We start from the raw sequence: 13,743 nt of genomic DNA on the forward strand, positions 1-13,743 counted from the left end.
TGGAGACACCTGTAGAGCACCTTTATAATCACCCAGTTACGTTGTGACGTTTGGTAGCACACAAAGTGTTCCTCCGGTATTCGGGAGTTGCATAATCTCATAGTCATAGGAACATGTATAAGTCATGAAGAAAGTAATAGCAACATACTAAACGATCAAGTGCTAGGCTAACGGAATGGGTCAAGTCAATCACATCATTCTCTAATGATGTGATCCCGTTAATCAAATGACAACTCATGTCTATGGCTAGGAAACTTAACCATCTTTGATTCAACGAGCTAGTCAAGTAGAGGCATACTAGTGACACTCTGTTTGTCTATGTATTCACACATGTACTAAGTTTCCGTTTAATACAATTCTAGCTTGAATAATAAACATTTATCATGATATAAGGAAATATAAATAACAACTTTATTATTGCCTCTAGGGCATATTTCCTTCAATGCTCTATGTGATTTAGGTGCTAGCGTTTCTACTATACAAAATAGTTTTGTGATGTGCTAGGCCCTGTTGAGATGGATGAATGTTCCCTTATTTTACACTTAGCGGATTCAGCTATTAAGAAACCATTGGGTATAATAAATGATGTGCTTATTATTGCTAATAGAAATTATGTGCCTGTGGATTTCATTGTGCTTGATGTTGAATGTAATTCGTCTTGTCCTATAATACTTGGTAGGCCTTTCCTACGAACCATAGGTGCTATTATTGATATGAAAGAAGGAAACATAAGGTTCCAATTTCCACTGAAGAAAGGAATGGAACACTTGTCTAGAAAGAGAATTAAGCCACCATATGAATCAGAAAATTCTACATTATTTCCGATCAACAATATGTCATTCACATATATTTATCAGAAATGCTGTAGTGCTCCCACTCACTTTCTTGTAAATACAGGCTTCACCGCAAGTCTGTATAAAATTATATGCTTTGATCAACTCATCAAAGCGTATATTCCAACTCCGAGATGCTTGCACCAGTCCATAGATGGATCGCTGGAGCTTGCACATTTTGTTATCACCTTTAGGATCGACAAAATCTTCTGGTTGCATCATATACAACTCTTCTTTAAGAAATCCATTAAGGAATGTAGTTTTGACATCCATTTGCCAAATTTCATAAAATGTGGCAATTTGCTAACATGATTCGGACAGACTTAAGCATCGCTACGAGTGAGAAAAATATCATCGTAGTCAACACCTTGAACTTTGTCAAAAACCTTTTTTCGACAAGTCTAGCTTTGTAGATAGTAACACTACTATCAGCGTCCATCTTCCTCTTGAAGATCCATTTATTTTCTATGGCTTGCTGATCATCGGGCAAGTGAACCAAAGTCCACACTTTGTTCTCATACATGGAACCCATCTCAGATTTCATGGCCTCAAGCCATTTCATGGAATCTGGGCTCATCATCACTTCCTCATAGTTCGTAGGTTCGTCATGGTCAAGTAACACTCGGGTGCAGATCTCACTCTGGTTGACCTACGAGGTTCGGTAGTAACTTGGTATGAAGTTACATGATCATCATCATTAGCTTCCTTTCTAATTGGTGTAGGAGTCACAGGAACGGATTTCTGTGATGAACTACTTTCCAATAAGGGAGCAGGTACAGTTACCTCATCAAGTTCTACTTTCCTCCCACTCACTTCTTTCGAGAGAAACTCCTTCTCTAGAAAGGATCCATTCTTAGCAACAAATGTCTTGCCTTCGGATCTGTGATAGACGGTGTACCCAACTGTCTCCTTTGGGTATCCTATGAAGACACAATTCTCCTATTTGGGTTTGAGCTTATCAGGATGAAAACCTTTTCACACAAGCATCACAACCCCAAACTTTAAGAAACGACAGCTTAGGTTTCTTGCTAAACCACAGTTCATACGGTGTCGTCTCAACGGATTTAGATGGTGCCCTTTTTAACGTGAATGCAGTTGTCTCTAATGCATAACCCCAAAACGATAGTGGTAAATCGGTAAGAAACATCATAGATTGCACTATATCCAATAAAGTACGGTTATGACGTTCGGACACACCATTATGCTGTGGTGTTCCAGGTGGCACGAATTTGTGAAACTATTGCACATTGTTTTAATTGAAGACCAAACTCGTAACTCAAATATTCGTCTCCGTGATCAGATCGTAGAAACTTTATTTTCTTGTCACGATGATTTTCCACTTCAATCTGAAATTCCTTGAACTTTTCAAATGTTTCAGACTTATGCTCATCAAGTAGATATACCCATATCTGCTCAAATCATCTGTGAAGGTCAGAAAATAACGATACCCGTTGCGAGCCTCAACACTCATCGGAACGTATACATCAGTATGTATTATTTCCAAGAAGTTTGTTGCTTTCTCCATTGTTCTAGAGAACGGAGTCTTAGTCATCTTGCCCATGAGGCATGGTTCGCAAGCATCAAGTGATTCATAAGTGATTACAAAAGCCCATCAGCATGGAGTTTCTTCATGCGCTTTACACCAATATGACCTAAACGACAGTGCCACAAATAAGTTGCACTATCATTATTAACTTTGCATCTTTTGGCTTCAATATTATGAATATGTGTATCACTACGATCGAGATCCAACAAACTATTTTCATTGGGTGTATGACCATCGAAGGTTTTATTCATGTAAACAGAATAACAATTATTCTCTAATTTTAAATCAATAAATGTATTGCAATAAACATGATCAAATCATATTCATGCTTAACGCAAACACCAAATAACATTTATTTAGGTTCAACACTAATCCCGAAAGTATAGGTAGTGTGCGATGATGATCATATCAATCTTGGAACCACTTCCAACACACATCGTCACTTCACCCTTAACTAGTCTCTGTTCATTCTGCAACTCCCGTTTCGAGTTACTTCTCTTAGCAACTGAACCAGCATCAAATACCGAGGGGTTGCTATAAACACTAGTAAAGTACACATCAATAACATGTATATCAAATATAGCTTGTTCACTTTGCCATCCTTCTTATCCGCCAAATACTTGGGGTAGTTCCGCTTCCAGTGACCAGCCCCTTTGCAGTAGAAGCACTTAGTCTCAGGCTTAGGTCCAGACTTGGGCTTCTTCACTTGAGCAGCAACTTGCTTGCCGTTCTTCTTGAAGTTCACCTTCTTCCCTTTGCCTTTTTTCTTGAAACTAGTGGTCTTGTCAACCATCAACACTTGATGTTTTTCTTGATTTCTACCTTCGCCGATTTTAGCATCGCAAAGAGCTTGGGAATTGTTTTCGTCATCCCTTGCATATTATAGTCCATCACGAAGTTCTAGTAACTTGGTGATAGTGACTAGAGAACTTTGTCAATTACTATCTTATCTGGAAGATTAACTCCCACTTGATTCAAGCAATTGTAGTACCCAGACAATCTGAGTACATGCTCAGTGGTTGAGCTATTCTCATCCATCTTGTAGGCGAAGTACTGTCAGAGGTCTCATACCTCTCGACACGGGCATGAGTATGAAATACCAATTTCAACTCTTGGAACATCTTACATACTCCGTGGCGTTCAAAACATTTTTGAAGTCTCGGTTATAAGCCGAAAAAGCATGGTGCATTAAACTATCAAGTAGTCATCATACCGAGCTTTGTCAAACGTTCATAACGTCTGCATCTGCTCCTGCAATAGGTCTGTCACCTAGCGGTGCATCAAGGACATAATTCTTCTGTGCAGCAATGAGGATAATCCTTAGATCACGGACCAAGTCCGCAACTTTGCTACTATCATCTTTCAACTTAGTTTTCTCTAGGAACATATAAAAAATAAACGGGGAGCTATATCGCGAGCTATTGATCTACAACATAGTTATGCAAATACTATCAGGACTAAGTTCATGATAAATTAAAGTTCAATTTAATCATATTACTTAAGAACTCCCACTTAGATAGACATCCCTCTAATCATCTAAGTGATCACGTGATCCATATCAACTAAACCATGTCCGATCATCACGTGAGATGGAGTAGTTTTCAATGGTGAACATCACTATGTTGATCATATCTACTATATGATTCACGCTCGACCTTTCGGTGTCAGTGTTCCGAGGCCATATCTGCATATGCTAGGTTCGTCAAGTTTAACCCGAGTATTTCTGCGTGTGCAAAACTGGCTTGCACCCGTTGTATATGAACGTAGAGCTTATCACACCCGATCATCACGTGGTGTGTCGGCACGACGAACTTTGGCAACGGTGCATACTCAGGGAGAACACTTGTACCTTGAAATTTAGTGAGAGATCATCTTATAATGCTACCGTCAATCAAAGCAGAATAAGATGCATAAAAGATAAACATCACATGCAATCAAAATATGTGACATGATATGGCCATGATCATCTTGCGCCTTTGATCTCCATCTCCAAAGTACCGTCATGATCTCTATCGTCACCGGCATGACACCATGATCTCCATCATCTTGATCTCTATCAACGTGTCGTTACATGGTCGTCTCGCCAACTATTGCTCTTGCAACTATTGCTATCGCATAGCGACAAAGTAAAGCAATTATTTGGCGCTTGCATCTTATGCAATAAAGAGACAACCATAGGCTTCTGCCAGTTGCCGATAACTTCAACAAAACATGATCATCTCATACAACAACTTATATCTCATCACGTCTTGACCATATCACATCACAACAAGCCCTGCAAAAACAAGTTAGACGTCCTCTACTTTGTTGTTGCAAGTTTTACGTGGCTGCTACGGGCTTAGCAAGAATCGTTCTTACCTACGCATCAAAACCACAACAATATTTCATCAAGTATGTGCTGTTTTAACCTTCACAAGGACCGGGCATAGCCACACTCGATTCAACTAAAGTTGGAGAAACTGATACCCGCCAGCCACCTGTGTGCGAAGCACGTCGGTAGAACCAGTCTCGCGTAAGCGTACGCGTAATGTCGGTCCAGGCCGCTTCATCCAACAATACCGCCGAATCAAAGTATGACATGCTGGTAAGCAGTATGACTTGTATCACCCACAACTCACTTGTGTTCTACTCATGCATATAACATCTACGCATAAACCTGGCTCTGATACCACTGTTGGGTAACGTAGTAATTTCAGAAAAATTTCCTACGCACACGCAAGATCATGGTGATGCATAGCAACGAGAGGGGAGAGAGTCGTCCACATACCCTCGTAGACCGTAAGCGGAAGCGTTATGACAACACGGTTGATGTGGTCGTACGTTTTCACGATCCGACCGATCGAAGTATCGAACACACGGCACCTTCGAGTTCAGCACACATTCAGCTCGCTGACGTCCCACGAACTCACGATCCAGCAGAGCTTCGAGGGAGAGTTCCGTCAGCACGACGGCGTGATGACGGTGTTGATGATGCTACCGATGCAGGGCTTCGCCTAAGCACCGCTACGATATGACCGAGGTGGATTATGGTGGAGGGGGGCACCGCACACGGCTAAAATATCAACTGATCAACTTGTGTGTCTATGGGGTGCCCCCTGGCCACGTATATAAAGGATGGAGGGAGGAGGAGGCCGGCCCTCATAGGGCGCGTCCAAGTGTGGAGTCCTACTAGGACTCCCTAGTCCTAGTAGGATTCCTCCTCCCACATGGAATTGGAAAAAGGGAAGGGAGAAGGAGAAGGAAGGAAGGGGGCGCCCCCTCCCTAGTCCAATTCGGACCAGTCCATGGGGAGGGGTGCGGCCACCCTTTGAGGCCTTTCTCTCCTTTCCCGTATGGCCCATTAAGGCCCAATACGAATTCCCGTAACTTTCCGGTACTCCGAAAAATACCCGAATCACTCGGAACCTTTCCGATGTCCGAATATAGTCGTCCAATATATCGATCTTTATGTCTCGACCATTTCGAGACTCCTCATCATGTCCCCGATCTCATCTGGGACTCCGAACTACCTTCGGTACATCAAAACACATAAACTCATAATACAAATCGTCACCGAACATTAAGCGTGCGGACCCTACGGGTTCGAGAACTATCTAGACATGACCGAGACACGTCTCCGATCAATAACCAATAGCGGAACCTGGATGCTTATATTGGGTCCTACATATTCTACGAAGATCTTTATCGGTCAAACCGCATAACAACATACGTTGTTCCCTTTGTCATCGGTATGTTACTTGCCCGAGATTCGATCGTCGGTATCTCAATACCTAGTTCAATCTCATTACCGGCAAGTCTCTTTACTTGTTCTGTAATGCATCATCCCGCAACTAACTCATTAGTCACACTGCTTGCAAGGCTTACAGTGATGTGCATTACCGAGAGGGCCCAGAGATACCTCTTCGACAATCGGAGTGACAAATCCTAATCTCGATCTATGCCAACTCAACAAGTACCATTGGAGACACCTGTAGAGCACCTTTATAATCACCCAGTTACGTTGTGACGTTTGGTAGCACACAAAGTGTTCCTCCGGTATTCGGGAGTTGCATAATCTCATAGTCATAGGAACATGTATAAGTCATGAAGAAAGCAATAGCAACATACTAAACGATCAAGTGCTAGGCTAACGGAATGGGTCAAGTCAATCACATCATTCTCTAATGATGTGATCCCGTTAATCAAATGACAACTCATGTCTATGGCTAGGAAACTTAACCATCTTTGATTCAACGAGCTAGTCAAGTAGAGGCATACTAGTGACACTCTCTTTGTCTATGTATTCACACATGTACTAAGTTTCCGGTTAATACAATTCTAGCTTGAATAATAAACATTTATCATGATATAAGGAAATATAAATAACAACTTTATTATTGCCTCTAGGGCATATTTCCTTCAATGCTCTATGTGATTTAGGTGTTAGCGTTTCTACTATACAAAATAGTTTTGTGATGTGCTAGGCCCTGTTGATATGGATGAATGTTCCCTTATTTTACACTTAGCGGATTCAACTATTAAGAAACCATTGGGTATAATAAATGATGTGCTTATTATTGCTAATAGAAATTATGTGCCCGTGGTTTTCATTGTGCTTGATGTTGAATGTAATTCGTCTTGTCCTATAATACTTGGTAGGCCTTTCCTACGAACCATAGGTGCTATTATTGATATGAAAGAAGGAAACATAAGGTTCCAATTTCCACTGAAGAAAGGAGTGGAACACTTGTCTAGAAAGAGAATTAAGCCACCATATGAATCAATTATGAGGGCCACCTATGGGTTGAACACTAAGAATGACAATACTTGAAACTTTGCATTACGCCTAGCTAGGGGTGTAAAATAATACCGCTTGTTGGGAGGCAACCCAATAGTTATCTTATTTTTCTTGTTTTCTTTTTTGTTTTTATGCTGACACAATTATGCTACTGTTATGATTGTGTTTTTATGTTTTAATTAGTGTTTGTGACAAGTAAAGCCTTTGGGATGATTTGGTTGATAGTTGACTTGATTATGTGAAAAAATAGAAACTTTTGCGCCCAGTACTGGAATTCTTGAAATTCACTGGAACGTGAAATTCTGAATGTTTTTACAAATTATTGATATACAAATTTCCCACATTGTGCTATTTTTTCAAAAAAATTGGAGTTACAGAAGTATTGTGTTTGTTCAACTCATTACTAACTGTTCTGTTTTTGACAGATTCTATTTTCGTTGCATAGTTTGCTTGTTTTGATGAATCTATGGATTATATCGGGAGGTATAAGTCATGGAGAAGTTAGAATATAGTAGGTATTATGCAATAATAAAATATGAATGGGTTTACAACAATACCTAAATTTATGATTTGTTTGTTATACTAACGGATCTCACGAGGTTTGAGTTTTGTATGCTGAAGTTTTGAAGTTTTGGGTGATATCGTGATGGATGAAGGAATAAGGAGCGGCAAGATCCTAAGCTTGTGGATGCCCAAGGCACCCCAAGGTAACATTCAAGGAGAACCAAGAATCTAAGCTTGGGGATGCCCCGGATGTCATCCCCTCTTTCGTCTACAATCTATCGGTATATTACTTGGAGCTATTTTTTTATTCATCACATGATATGAGTTTTGCTTGGAGTGTCTTGTATTATAGTAGTATTTGCTTTGTTTGCTTTTTAGTTTGCCACAATCATTTTTTTCTGCACACACACACCTTTAGAGAGTGACACACATTTATTCGCGACTTGTTAGAATACTCTAGCTGCTTCCCTTATATCTTTTGAGCAAGGCATTTGCTCTAGTGCTTCACGTATATCTTTTAGAGCACGACCGTGGTTATATTTTAAATAAATACTTGTACTCTCATGCTTCACTTATATCTTTTTGAGAGTCTAATAAATATTAATGCAATATGCACATGTTATGAAATTGGTCCTGATATGATAGGTATTCAATAGGGATATAATAAAAACTTTCATGTAGATCACTGAATATGATAAGTTTGATTCCTTGTAATAGTTTTGTGAAAGTGCAACTAATCCCCGGGTGGTTTTGGTAATTTATAACAACATATAGCTCATTGAACTAATATCCATTCAAGTTTAATATTTCATAAAGTTCATTGAATGGCATGGCATGGACTAGAGATGTGGACCCCTCAAAATGCTAAGGACACATATTGGCAAAAGCTCAAGACTCTTCATTTATATTTTAGTGATCCAAGATCACATTGAGTCCATAGGAAATCCAATAATATTAAAAGGGGACGAGGTGTTGCTGAATGGCTTTCTTGCTCAAATGCTTAGTGATATTGCTCCAAATCCCTCAACCATTTTCTCATTCCAAATATGTCAAAACCCTAAACTCCATCTCGGCCCCACCGATTCTTTCTATCCGGCGCCACCGAGTTCATATGACATAGCCACTGCTAGAAACCCTAACAGTTCGGTCATACCAATACGGATCTCGGTCTCACCGAGATGGCCTTGCCAATGCTCTGTGACTTGTTGCATTTATTTCGGACTCACCGAGTTGGCTTGACATTCGTTCTATTGCCTTATTGCTTCACTTCGGTCTCACCGAGTTGATGCAATCGGTGCCACTGAGTTGATGTTTGCTCTAAGCCCTAGCACATCGGTCCCACCGAGTTGTTCCAGTCAGTCCCATCGAGATTCCTAACGTTCACATTTTGAACTAAATCGGTCTCACTGAGTTCTTCTATTCGGTCTGACCAAGTTGGGTCAAATGTGTGTAACGGTTGGATTTTGTGTGGAGGCTATATATACCCCTCCCCCTTCTCCATTTGTGAGAGAGCCATCAGAACATGGCTACACTTCTAGCATACATTTTCTGAGAGAGAACCACCTACTCATGTGTTGAGATCAAGATATACCAATCCTACCACAAGAATCTTGATTTCTAGCCTTCCCAAGTTGCTTTCCACTCAAATCATCTTTCCACCATATCCAAATCTGTGAGAGAGAGTTGAGTGTTGGGGATACTATCATTTGAAGCACAAGAGCAAGGAGCAACACAACATCTATTACCTTTTGGAGAATGGTGTCTCCTAGATTGGTTAGGTGTCGCTTGGGAGCCTCCGACAAGATTGTGGAGTTGAACCAAGAAGTTTGTAAGGGCAAGGAGATCACCTACTTCGTGAAGATCTACGCGAGTGAGGCAAGTCCTTCGTGGGCGATGGCCATGGTGGGATAGACAATGTTGCTTCTTCGTGGACCCTTCTGATGCGCAACTTTATTCTCGTAGACACGTGTTGGGCCTCCAAGCGCAGAGTTTTGTAGGACAGTAGCAATTTTCCCTCAAGTGGATGACCTAAGGTTTATCAATTCATGAGAGGTGTAGGATGAAGATGGTCTCCCTCAAACGACCCTTCAACCAAATACAAGAAATCTCTTGTGTCCCCAACACACCCAATACAATGGCAAATTGTATAGGTGCACTAGTTCGGCGAAGAGATGGTGATAAAAGTGTAATATTGATGGTAGAAATATATTTTTATAATCTGAATAAATAAAAACAGGAAGGTAGCAATTAGTAAACGGGCACAAAAACGGTATTGCAATGCTTGAAAACAAGGCCTAGGGTCTGTACTTTCACTAGTGCAACCTCTCAACAATGCTAACATAGTTGGATCACGTGATTATCCCTCAAAGTGCAATAAAGAATCACTCCTGAGTTCCTTTTAGCGGAGAACAAAACATAGGAATTGTTTGCAGGGTACGAAACCACCTCAAAGCTATTCTTTCCGTTCGATCTATCCTAGAGTTCGTACTAAAATAACGCAAGCTATTCTTTCCGATCGATCTAATCAAGAGTTCGTACTAAAGTAGCACCAAAGCAAATTCATATTCATAATACTCAATCCACACAAAGAACTACAAAGAGACCCCAAAGTTTCTATCGGAAAAAATATAATAAAAACATGCATCAACCCCTATGCATAGATTACCCCAACGTCACCTCAGGAATCTGCAAGTTGAGTGCCATAACATACATCAAGTGAATCAATATGATACCCCAATTGTCACCTCAAGTATTCATACCGCAAGACATACATCATGTGTTCTCATCTCTAAATATTCAATCCGACAAGACAATACTTCGAAGGGTAAAGACTCAATTCATCACAACAAGAGTATAGCGGGGAGAAACATCATATGATCCGACTATATTAACAAAGCCCATGATATAGATCACGAGAGAGAGAGATTAAACACATAGCTATTGGTACAAACCCTCAACCCCGAGGGTGAACTACTCCCTCCTCATCGTGGTGGCCGCCGGGATGATGAAGATGGCCACCGGAGATGATTCCCCCCTCCGGCAGGGTGCTGGAACGGGGTCTAAATTGGTTTTTGTGGATACAGAGACCTTGCAGTGACGGAACTTCTGATCTAGGTTAACCCCGAAGGGTTTCAGAATATTTAGGAATTTATAGTGCAAAGAAGGGGTGCGGGAGGCCACCGAGGTGGGCACAACCCACCTGGGCGCGCCCTGGGGGGTTGTGCCCCCCTCGGGGCACCCCCCAGGTGCTGCTCTAGCCCAAAGGATGTCTCCTGGCCCATAAAAAATCATTGTGGAGTTTCGTTGCGTTTGGACTCCGTTTGGTATTGATTTCCTGCGATGTAAAAAACAAGCAAAAAATAGGAACTGGCACTGGGCACTGGGTCAATAGGTTAGTCCCGAAAAATGATATAAATTTGCTATAAAATGATTGTAAAACATCCAAGAATGATAATAAAACAACATGACTACTTCATAAATTATAGATACGTTGGAGACGTATCAGCATCCCCAAGCTTAATTCCTGCTCATCCTTTAGTAGGTAAATGGTAAAAGAAATAATTTATGAAGTGTGAATGCTAGCAAAGTGCACAAGTTTGATCAATGACAATTTCAATCACTTTTCCTAGCATCAAAACAGCAATTCTTTCTTATAAAACTTCTCATGTTATAGTAGCAACCAATTCACATGTTAAGGTTCAACCAATGAACCCTCTTGAAACTCAACAACCTATGTTCTTAGTCACCAAGCAATTGCAATTCAACTTATTCAACAAAGTTTAAGTAAGAGCTCCACATACTCAACCATCATATAGCCTTCTATGATTGCTAACACTCACCGCATACTCATGAGCAAACACTACAAAAAAATACACTTCCGTGATGATACGTGTTTGTCACAGTAGGTCACGTTTTCTGTCATGCATGTACATCCATGACAAATTTATGACAGAATCAAGATAGTCATACCTGTGCTATCGTAGAAGTGTTCCATGACATTACCAAAATTATCATCACGGAAGTGTCCACTTCCATGACGATAAATCGCGCGTCACAGAAGTGCTTTCGTCAAGGGTGACCGACACGTGGCATCCACCGTAACGGAACGCCGTTAAGCTATCGGGTCCGGTTTTGGATCCGATAACCCGTTAACAGCCTCGACCAATGGGGATTTTCCACGTGTAAAATCATCATTGGTTGGAGGAAACACGTGTCGGCTCACTGTTGGGACAGATGTCATCCACTCATTGGACCCAAAGCGCCCATGATACGTCGACATGTGGCACGGCCCAACAGAGGCCCATTCCTGTGAAAAGGCCAGCCCGTTTGACTTGGTCAAAAGGTGGCGGGCCGGCCCACGGCAAGCCTGTTAATGGCCTGTTCGCATATAGCCCATTTACAGCCCGCTAACCCAGGGCCCGTTTACGGCCTATCCGAATTAGGCCCAGTAGCGTCATTTGGGCCGTCCAATATAATTCCAGCCCATTTTAACTTTTGGCCCATGTATGGCCCATGACGTCTTTTGGCCCATATGAGGCCCTTAGTAACCCTCGGCCCATTAACGGCCCATGGTAAAACTGGCCCGTAATTGTAAGTGCATCTAGTGCCACCCCTAGTTGGTTTTGGAGTATTGACGACAAACCTGGTTGAGGGACTAATGTGTTTGTGAGAATTGCAGGATAACACATGTAGTAGTCCCTTATTGATTCGGTTTACCTACCGGAGATGACCCCTAAAAATGTATGAAGACATTGACGACAATGGTGGTATGTGAAGATATTCACATTGAAGACTATGACAAGAGAAGACATTGCGTGAAGACTTTGGAGCGTGAATACTTAGTTGTTTCGTTGTTTCCTTTTCTTCTTTGTTGAGTCATAGGAACCACCGTACTGTTAAGTGGGGTCCCAGTGAACAAAGTCAGAGTGACTGAAGTGATGCTCAGCCAAAACCCTATGTCTTCGAGCGAAGATAATGAGAGCAAATCTTATCCAGAGCTGGATGAGTCAGCTTACTTGCAGCCCAAGTCAAGCTGTCGCGTGTGTTTGAAATCTGACCGTTGGAACACGTGTCAGTTCCTTAGTGACCCAGGGTCATTTCGGACAAATCAGGTCGGGTTGCCTAGTGGCTATAAATAGCCCACCCCCTACACCATAAATTGGTGGCTTCTTACAGTTAGTGCACGGCTTTTGTCGTTTGAGAGCAACCCACCTCCGAAGCTTTTGAGAGAGAGAAATCCTTGCGAGGACAAAGCCCAAACACCCAGAGCCAAAGAGTGTTAGGCATCACTGAAGTCTTTCTGTCTGCGTGACCTGAAGACTTGTTACACTTGAGGACTGTGAATCCTCCAGCCGGTTAGGCGTCATGTTCTGAGCATCCAAGAGTCATTGTGGATCGCCGGTGAACGAAGTCTGTGAAGGTTTGGAAGTCCACCTTGAAGACTTACCAGAGTGATTGGGCAAGGACTGGGTGTCCTTAGCTCAAGGGAAATAAGGTGAAGACGTGGTCTTCTGAGTTGAATCTCAGCCTCCCTAACCAGACGTACAATTGTCACAGCAACTGGAACTGGTCCAACAAATCCTGTGTCCTCACCAAGTGACTGGTTCTATCCTCTCCCTCTCTTTACTTACAGTTTGTCTTCGTGAAGTCATTGCCTGCTTGCACTACCTGTTTGACTTCATTGTGTGACTACTATCATTGTTTGGCTTCATACTATCTTCCATCCTGATCTTTACTACCTAGCTGCTATTAGTCTTCGTGCTTTCACTTCATTGCATACTTGACTATGGCTTGCTTAGTGTAGTCTACCTTCCGCTGCATATCAATGGGTTCATTTCTATTGTTTGTCTTCGAAACTCTCATGTTTTGAAGACCTTCATAAAAATCGCCTATTCACCCCCCTCTAGTCCATAACTAGCACTTTTAATTGGTATCAGAGCAAGGTACTCCCTTGTTCTGTGTGATTCGGTTTAACCACCTGGAGTTTTAGCTATGTCGACTACAAGGATAATCAAAGTCTCCGCTGCTTGCCCCGTCTTCGATGGAACTGAATATCCCTACTGGAAGAATAAGATCGCATGCAT

This window comes from Triticum aestivum, chromosome 6D (assembly GCF_018294505.1).
Source record: "Triticum aestivum cultivar Chinese Spring chromosome 6D, IWGSC CS RefSeq v2.1, whole genome shotgun sequence".
In the NCBI taxonomy this organism is placed as follows: Eukaryota; Viridiplantae; Streptophyta; class Magnoliopsida; order Poales; family Poaceae; genus Triticum; species Triticum aestivum.